Source organism: Anomalospiza imberbis, chromosome 3, assembly GCF_031753505.1.
Source record: "Anomalospiza imberbis isolate Cuckoo-Finch-1a 21T00152 chromosome 3, ASM3175350v1, whole genome shotgun sequence".
Taxonomy (NCBI): domain Eukaryota; kingdom Metazoa; phylum Chordata; class Aves; order Passeriformes; family Viduidae; genus Anomalospiza; species Anomalospiza imberbis.
The window spans coordinates 12,319,991-12,329,221 of record NC_089683.1 but is presented as its reverse complement, the minus strand read 5'-3'; the positions used below and the strand labels follow the sequence as shown (position 1 = coordinate 12,329,221).

General features: G+C 39.4%; 1 long non-coding RNA gene across 1 annotated transcript; it reads left to right on the top strand.

Moving 5' to 3' along the window:
• The first annotated feature begins 236 nt into the window (after window positions 1-236).
• LOC137472002 (uncharacterized) lies at window positions 237-3,400 on the top strand. The gene is made up of 2 exons (XR_010997958.1): window positions 237-1,160; window positions 3,132-3,400. It is a non-coding gene; the product is annotated as an uncharacterized lncRNA (long non-coding RNA).
• Window positions 3,401-9,231: the final 5,831 nt, after the last annotated feature.

The following is a 9,231-nucleotide window of genomic DNA, read 5'->3' as shown; positions in this document are numbered from 1 at the left end:
TGTGTGCTTCAAGACAGTTTCACCACATGGGTCAGAGACCTGCTTCAAAGACTCCATTCCCTTGATATAAATTTAAAAATTAAGGCAGATACACCCAAATATGTTGCTTAACTATTACCATGGGCCTGCTATATGTGGACGCAAACTCTGGCATGTTACTCTCCCTCATCTCAGACCCAGCCATGGGCTGTTGCCTGTGCAAAATAAGCCACAACACCTACCCACCACCAAGTCCTACCCCCACCACACACATTTCATTTGATGGAGAAGAGAGGGTAAATGCAACTCATATTTCTTCAACTTGATCTGCAGATTGGACATTAAAGAAGTGGGAAATATGTGTCTGATGACCTCAGGCTATATCTGTGCTTTTAAATAAACCATGCCAAAGATCACAGCTTGGCTCACACCCATACATGTAAGATCTCTTTCCTCCAAAACCAGGGTCTTCTCAGGTAAAAGCCTTGTTTTCTTGTAGTGAAGTTGCACATACCTCTTACCCATCTCCTGATTTTTCTTGTTTAATTTTTTTGAGAGTTGAATAAAAAAGTTTCCCCAGAGCCAGACAAATCTCTCTCTTCAAAAGAGTGGCACTGCAGGTTTTTTTCATGGGAATGACAAAGCTTACTGAATATGCTGTCCACTCCAACAGAGACTGGTGAAAGAGGATGATGATGAAATTGTATTTCTGTTTGGGAAGTCAGCATGGCATACTCATCCCTTATTTTACCATCTCCAAGAAGCAGAAAGCAGAGTGCATGAGCACACTTTAAGTCTGCAGCACCTACCACCTGACCTCAGAGACCAATGCATCCAAAATCCTCCATGCTTTGCACAAAACTAGTACAGCTAAAACCCATTCTGCAGGTTCTGTGTGTGTAGCTTTCCTGGCACTGATGAAGGTGCTGCTGATGTCCAGGGGTCCCACTCATCATCATTTCTAGTGTTGGTAGTTCTGTAGGTGCTGTAGACTATTGGGTAAAAACTACATTTTATCCTCAGCTCACACTGAAATCTTCCCCGTTTTCTATTTTTGCCTTTTTTTATATAGTTATATAACTGAAGACCAAAAATAGGAGCCTGGATTTCTACACAGACAACATAGTTCCATGGGGTTCAAGCATAAACTGTCCATATTTTGCCTCAGAATGCACTGCTAGGTAAATTCACATCCTGTACTTGGATTAATTAGAGATACCAATAAATACAGCTATTCTGATTTGTGCCATATTAGGAGATGCTTTGATACAGAGAAAAAGTTCCTAAAGATTAGACACAGCATCCTTGAAGACTGATGAAGGAACACATTCCTCACAGTTGGCAGGCACAGTTTTTTGATTTAACATCTCTGCACATATAATGCTTCTGTCCAATGATACCCTAAAAGTGCAAAACAATATTTGTCCTTAGAAATTACCAACTTAGCATGAACATTGTTGTAGACATATCTGCCTCTAAAAATTTAAAAAAACCCAACAAAATTAACAAAAAATCCATATTAATCCAAAATAATTCACTTAAATGAATCTCTCAAAGGAAAAATAATCAGTAATCAGTAGTTCACTGCCAGAAGGAAGGTGTGTATCAAAAGATCTGTGGGTGTCAATTTCCTCTCTCAAGGAACAAAAGTCATGGCACATGGACTAGAGAATACTTCCAATACATTTGTAGGTAATAGCAATGTAGGAACGACTGAGAATGCAACCATAAGGCTCAGGTACATCTTGCTACTAAAAATGGTGCTGTTTTCCCCTGTTTTCTCTCAGACACATTCATGCAGGAGTTGACACTGCACATGGTATATGTGAAAGTGACACAACACCTGGCTCAGAATAGTGTGTCATTTCAGCCACAGACTTTGTAAAGGCACCTTGCAATTGCACCCCAATAAACACTGAAAACCAGAAAAAGAGTTCAAAATCTTGACAAGTGGGAAATTCACTGGAAATAGGATTAAATAGGATAGGAGTAAAGTACAGTACTTAAACAATACAGATGTCCATTGAAGGTGACTTACAAGATTGTAATTCTCCCTTTGAAGTTTTGGTTTTTGTTTTTTTTTTTTTTGTTTTTTTTTTTTTAATGCCCATGGTGTCTTCTGATTGCACCATCTTGATCCTTCTGTGTAGTAGCACTTCTGTGCTACCTTTGTGGGTTTTGGGTTGTCTTTCCAGTTTGGTTATGATTAAGTAGTAGAGCAAAACAGAGAGAAGGCTGTCCCACAAGTCAGCGAGCCGATACTAAACCTGCTGTCAATGCTTACTGCACATAACACCTGTAGCAATCCCTGTGTTCTATAGAATTGTTTCACCTACAGCCTCCAGCTTCTGCCTTTTCAAACAAGGCAGGAGACAAAACAAGCAAAAAATCTGCTCTCCCAAGCAAAATTCACAACCTAAATGACATGGCTAGGTGGCTTCACATCTCTCCTGCTGTATATCCAGAATTAAAGCTGACACTGATCTCTCCTCAATTTTCAAGGAGACCTTCCTCAGGTGTAAAACTTGTGAAAGGGTTCAGTTCACCAGAGATCTCAGCTGCCTCCTCTAGATATCATTCTATCTTTGTATGAATTTGCTTTCATAGACAGGCACTCAAAACCTGTACCTGCACCCTTTTATGCTTCCACAGGATACAAGGAATATATAATTTCTGTACTGCACTGCCCCTGTTACCTTCCCACGATGAATGGAGCAATATTATGTGTATCTAACAGATAAGATTTCTCTTCTTAGGCTTTTACCAGAGGGACAATCATTTACTTTCCTAACTTTTAGATTAAAAAGGAAAGGTTTTTTTTTTTTTTTTTTTTGAGAATTGTCTTTTGATGGGATTTAAATGAATAGAATTACATAAAAGTATAAACAATATGCAAAAGAAGAGACTTGGGCTCCTCAACCATGTTTACACAGGCGTCTGAGTGAGGAAACCCTTTTTCTGAGCCACACACACATATCATTCTCCATAGAGTGTGGTTTGTAAAAAGCTGTATTTTTCCCTCTTCCAATTCACTCAGAGGACTTTCTGTGGTTTTTTCTGCTTTCCTCTCCTCCAGTCCTGTGCACAGCCCATTTTTCTCCTTTTATTCTTATTGCTGCTGTGTCCTGCTTCCTTCTTTGGCCTCTTTGCAGGATGTATCAGAGTTCAGATTCCTGCCTTTCAGCAGGAAGACCAGCCTGCAGACCACAGGAACACACTGCAGGGTCAGCCCTGGCTGGGGACAGTGAGCTCCTCCGAGCAGATCCTGAGACCCTTGGCTGCTGGCAGCAAAGGGAGCCACAGGGTGGGGAAATCCATAGCTCAGCATTTAGCCAGTGTCAGCTGTAACTCACATGCCCCTGGTTTTACTCTACATCCATACTAAGAAAAAACAAAAACAAAAAACAAACAAACAAACAAACCCCCCCCAAAAAAAAAACCAAACCAAACCTAACCAAAAAAAAAGAAAAAAAAAAGAAAGAAAAAAAAAAGAGAGATCATAAAATATGTAATACTTAAGTTTTCTGCCAAAACATTGTTCTCAACAGTTTATGCTGAAAAGAGAGGACTCTTTCATCCCCAGGTAAGATCAAGCACTGATGGAAGTGAGATAAAGAATGGCTCACAAAATTTTGCTGTTGTTTGGCATCTATGTTTATTAAATCTGTCATTATAACAATTAGATTTTCATTTGTTCTTGTCTTACCTATTTTGACCATCTGCTAGGAATATAAGAGTGAGAGTAACATTTTACCCATATCCAATTATGCTACACTTCACCTTTCTCAGATTATATTTAATTATAATTCACGGCTTTCGCAAACCACTCATAGTTAAAGGGCAGTCAAATAAGGAAGAAAAACAAATGTAATCTCTGACTCCAGGGTATTCATGCAAGCCCTATTTACCCACTGATTAAATTATCTAGCCTTGCATAATTATTCCTGTTCTGTGAACTGGTAAATAAAGGCAAAATGGTGGCTTTCCTAGTGAGACCCAGCACAAGGAAATCTTATCCACTAATTTCTACTGAAGCTTTAAAAATATTACTGTTAGAATGTTAGTATTTTGCCTTAACATTCATAAAGTTCAGTCAGGACCATTACATTTTAAATCAACTATGGTGTTCTGGCAGCGTACAAGAGATGACATCTAAGTGCTTCACAATTTAGACCCCATGGGAGTGGTTGTATTTCATCAGCTAGCTACATTTTTATTTAATACCACTTAATAATTAACCACTTAATCGAACATTTTCCTTGATACAAATGAACAGATTTTGGTGTTTGTTTAAAGGAATAACTACACAAAAGGTATAATGGAATATAAAACCTGTCGGATGAACCATTTTTTTCCCCACCCAACAGCTGTCTCCTTGAACCCCAGATACCTGGAGTAAGATCCAGAGTGTCTAAACAAAAACGCTACATCGCTACTAATAAATTGAACACGTGCAGTCTCTGGCTAGTGGGCTGATTGCAGGATGTGGCTACAGCCATGCCCTTGTTCTGCCTCTGCCTCCAAAACAAGCCAGTCCCAACTGACAGAGCAAAGGCTCAAGCTGTACATAGACCTTGTGGGTTCTTGGGTCACAGGGTGGAAGCATGGCTGAAGAGGCTCTCAGTCCTCACCCTATGTCCTCTAGAGCTGGAGTGTCTGCATTCCAGAAATGGGGTTTATTTACCCTGTCTAGATTTATCTAGACCACATTGCTCTAGCTGCTTGTAGGCCATCTATGTGGGGTAGCATCAAGAGCCTACTGGAGGCAAAAGAACTTGATATTGCTGCTTCTTCTGTGCTTCTTCCTTCTGTTAAGGAAACGATGCTGCTTGGACATGGTCTGCCATGGTCTGTTATCTATGCAGGCTCATTTTCACACCCCTACCTGACTTCTAAGGGCAGGCACATGACTCACCTCCCCTTTGGAAGTAACTACTACACTCTGTGCTAACCCAGTCATCAAATTCCTTACAATGAAGTTCATCAGGCCCAACCTACTTGGAAAATATTGCAATTAGCTAAGGCTGGGAAGCATGGAATCAATATTTAAGGATATTACTTGCAGTGCATGAGATCAGCTCAGTTGGTCAGTGCAGGGTGTTAATAATACCAAGATTGTGGGTTTGATCCCCATATGGGCCATACACTTAAGAGCTGGACTCGATGATCCTTGTGGGGCCTTTCCAACTCCAAACATTCTGTGATTCTGTGATATCTCCTACTTGCTGTGGGATAATAGTGAATAAACACTAGCTAATGGACTGAGCTACAAGTAGCACTACAAAGCTCTTCTTTTAGCAGGGTTCTGTTTTCTCATCTCAGTATTGTGCCACAGGAAGCATAATTCCTTTCCTTTGTCCATCCATTTGAATGCTTCCACATTTTTAATATTTTATGTTGAGAAAGTTTCTTTCTCTATAAATATCTCCACTACTATCAATGTAGAAGTAGAGTACCTCTACCAAGTCAATGCTTATAGGAAACAGTCTCTGTTTTTAAGCATTCCAAAAAGCTGAACTGCTCTGCAATGTCTCAAGTTCACTGCCTACTTCTAGAGGCTTTTTGTGGATCTTAAATATTTCCAGGTCTCCCTGTCTCTGGTTGTTTGCATTCACCTCTTGCGTTCTGATTTCACTGTTTAAAGGGCAAGGAAAGTTTACTGAATGGAAAGGCCTTGGAGTCTACAATATCAAACAGCAGAGTGACCTCAAAGGAAAACATATTTCATTAAAAAGAAAAAAGCGTTTCCTTGCAAATCCAGCTTGTTTTACCCACCCAGATCTGCCTTTTTGCTGCCTCTGTGGTGACACATGTTTTATATGAATCTATATTAAGATGAATTTTAACCTACAAATAACCAGATACAGCTATGCAGTAGGAGGGAATTCCTACAAGATGATGTAAAGTTTTTTAAGCAGTAAAATTAAAAATAGCACGTAAAACCTGACCAGTAGATTTGGATTTGAACCAAGGCAACACATTTGGGAAACATTATCAAGTTTATCAGGGGTAACATATCACAGAAAATCTGCTTCTGTTTATATGCCATTTATTATTCATTTTTGACATTTCCCTTTTTTCCTCAACCTTTTTTACCCCATAGCAAATATATGTTAGACTTAACTGAAATGTGAGATAACGGACCAGTCTCTTAGTTTTCTTTCCCTATAAGACAAAAGCAGATCTGAGTAGAAGTAAAATAAAAAAAGTTCTATGAAATCTAAGTACAGGGGGGAAAAAGTTGCCAGAGTAGGACTGGTAATAAGGGAGAAATCTGTCTCACAATGAAAAACCCCAGAAAAAATAATTGCCTAGTAAGATTAAACTCAGGGCCAAATTCTGTCCTTCCCTATGCTGTCTTGCATTTCATGATATATAAATAGCACATGAAAGCCTTTGCTTCATGTAACACACCACATGTGTGATAAAGGCTGTTTTTTATGTCTAGGACACTTATATTAATGGGATTATGCCAGCAGAGAGTTCTTTGCTCAGGGCTGGCAGAATGCTTGCAGTTTATAGTAATCAAGTAGAACTCAGGGAAACATACAAGCAATAAAAGTAATTTCATTCTTATTAAACAATCTAGTCCCCCAACTTAAAAAAATTCTCAGTCATATCATCACAATAAATTTGAGAATGAGCTGTATGTTTAGCTGCACCTGATCTGATCAAAACAAAGGTAATCATTAAAAGTCAGCTTAAAGCTGGTCCAAAGTCAGACAAGATTCATGCAGTCTTTCTACTCAATGCAAATTGAAGCTCAAATTTGAATTATTTTGTAATTTTTTCCATCAGTAGTGTGTAAATTTCTTCAATGGATTCCAATGCAAAATATCAATATTTTTTGAAAGCTGTTATTGAACAGTGGTTTGTTTTGATGCTGAAATCTCCAGCTGAGCTGAATGCTTACTATTCTTTGTTAGGATGAGGAAAAGTTTTGGAGTGGTTTCAGGAGCAAATCTTTCCTCTGTGTGCTCTAGGATCCACACATAGACCTTGTTCTATCAGCAAACACTCCTTATATCTTCAAAGAAAAGAAACACAATAATGGTCATAAAATGGGGAATATATTTGTTTTAAAATGTAAGCAAACCCCCAGAATATAGTAATATAAATAGATATTATTTATATTTATTGCTTAGTTTTATTTTAGTATGTGCTGCTGTTTCTAGAATCTATGTGATAAAAAAAGCTCTGTGATTTTATGAGTTGTTGCATACTATTGCTGATGTAAATGCTTTGATTATCTATTGAATAGTTCCATTTGAACAATTATTTGTAATTAGAATAAAAAATTACTTGCAATTACAATTAAGATTCTTGTTATTAAGACATACAATGAGTGCAGAATTGCACCCAGACCTTAGTAAAGAAATGCTGGGTAACTCTCCACTATTGCGGCAGAGCAAAAAACTTGTGTTTTGGCAAATGTAAGGTAACATGTCTTAAAATGTGGTATTTAGAGGACATTTATTCTAAGTGGATACAGATGGAAGAGACCAGAGAGAGTAAGTCAAAGGAGTTCCTAGTAACCCAGTAAGGCTGAACTGCTGACCCCTGTTGAGGAAATTAGCATTGCTGGTGATGCTGTCAGGTAGCTGAGTGCTACTAGACAGAGAAGATGATTTATAAGCACACATGAAGAAAAAGGTACAACTTGTAAGAGTGAAGAAGTTTTGCTTGACTTTTTAAGGTTTATTTTCAGCTTGGCAATTTGAAAGCTAATGACTCAAACAGACTGAATCAGATCCTCAAAGATAAACTAAATTAGAATGAAAACCATGTCATTTACTTTATAATGCTGCTTGTATTGCCTCCCTCTTGCTGTTGCAGAAATCCCAGAACAGGATAGCAACAGATACTGCTCAAAGCAAAAAAACTTTCAGATACTGAGAACATGTAGCTGCTTTGTTGCCTCTCCTGAAGATGAGTGTAAGAGCTGGCATTTCATCCAAGGTAATAACCCAGGATCTCCACAGAAAACAGTGGAGAGACAGAGAATAGGGCCCATGGGAATCTCATGAGGTTCAACAAGACCAAGTGCTGGTGCTGCACCAGGGTCAGAGCAATCCCTGGTGTCACTCCAGGCTGGGGGATGAAGAGATCCAGAGCAGCCTGGCTGAGAAGGACTTGATGGTGCTGTGGGTGAGAGGCTGGATATGACCCAGCCATGTGCCCTTGCAGCCCAGAATGACAAATGTGTCCTGGGCTGCATCCAAAGCAGCGTGGACAGCAGGTGAGGGAGGGGATTCTGCCCATCTGCTCTGCTCTGCTCTGGTGAGAGCCCACCTGCAGTGCTGCAGCCAGCCCTGGGTCCCCAGCACAGGAAGGACACGGACCTGTTGGAGTGAGTCCAGAGGAGGCCACCAAGATGATTTGAGGGATGGAGTATCTCTTTTGTGAGGAAAAGCTGAGAAAGTTGGGATTGCTCAGCCTGGAAAAGAGAAGGTTCTGGGATGATTAAATGTGGTCTTCCAGCACCTGAAGGGAGCCACCAAAATAGATGGAGTTTTTACAAGAGCCTGAAGTGACAGGACAAGCAGGAATGGCTTCAAACAGAGTAGGTTCAGTTTAGGTATTAGAAGGAAATTCTTTAATGTGAAGGTGGTGAGACACTGGAACAGGTTGTCCAAAGAAGCCATGGATGACCCATCCCTGGAAGTGTTCAGGGCCAGGTTGGATGAGGCTCTTGAGCAACCTGGTCTAGTGGGAGGTGTCCCTGAGCACTACAGGGTGGTCAGAACTGGATGAACTTTAATGTCCCTTCCAACTCAAACCATTCTATGATTTCTGGGGACAAATTAGTCTACCCTAACACAAAGAATAAGGGTCTTTAGAGGTCTTTCTCTCCATACCCTTTGGAGGACTGCATATGTGGCATCATTTGCTACTTCAAGCATTTAAAACCTATGGCTGTTCCAAGTGCTCTGCCTTGAAATATCACATGAGTAAGTTTGTAACATCTGTCACCTGTATTTTCAATATGTTTATGTCAGGCAGGATAAAAAACTCTGTGTTTCAAACAGAGTATCAGGTTAATATCTATATAAGCAAAGCTGTGGAAGAACTGATCTACTTCAAATGGAGGCAAAAATACATTTTCTAATTTTGAAAAGAGAATTTAAAAAAATAAAAATTACTGCCATTAAAAAGGTGAGAGAATGACATTTTAAGACATTTTACTGATACCAGTATTATGACCATGAATTAGTTTCATTTTGCACTAAAGATCAGGGAGGTAAATGACCT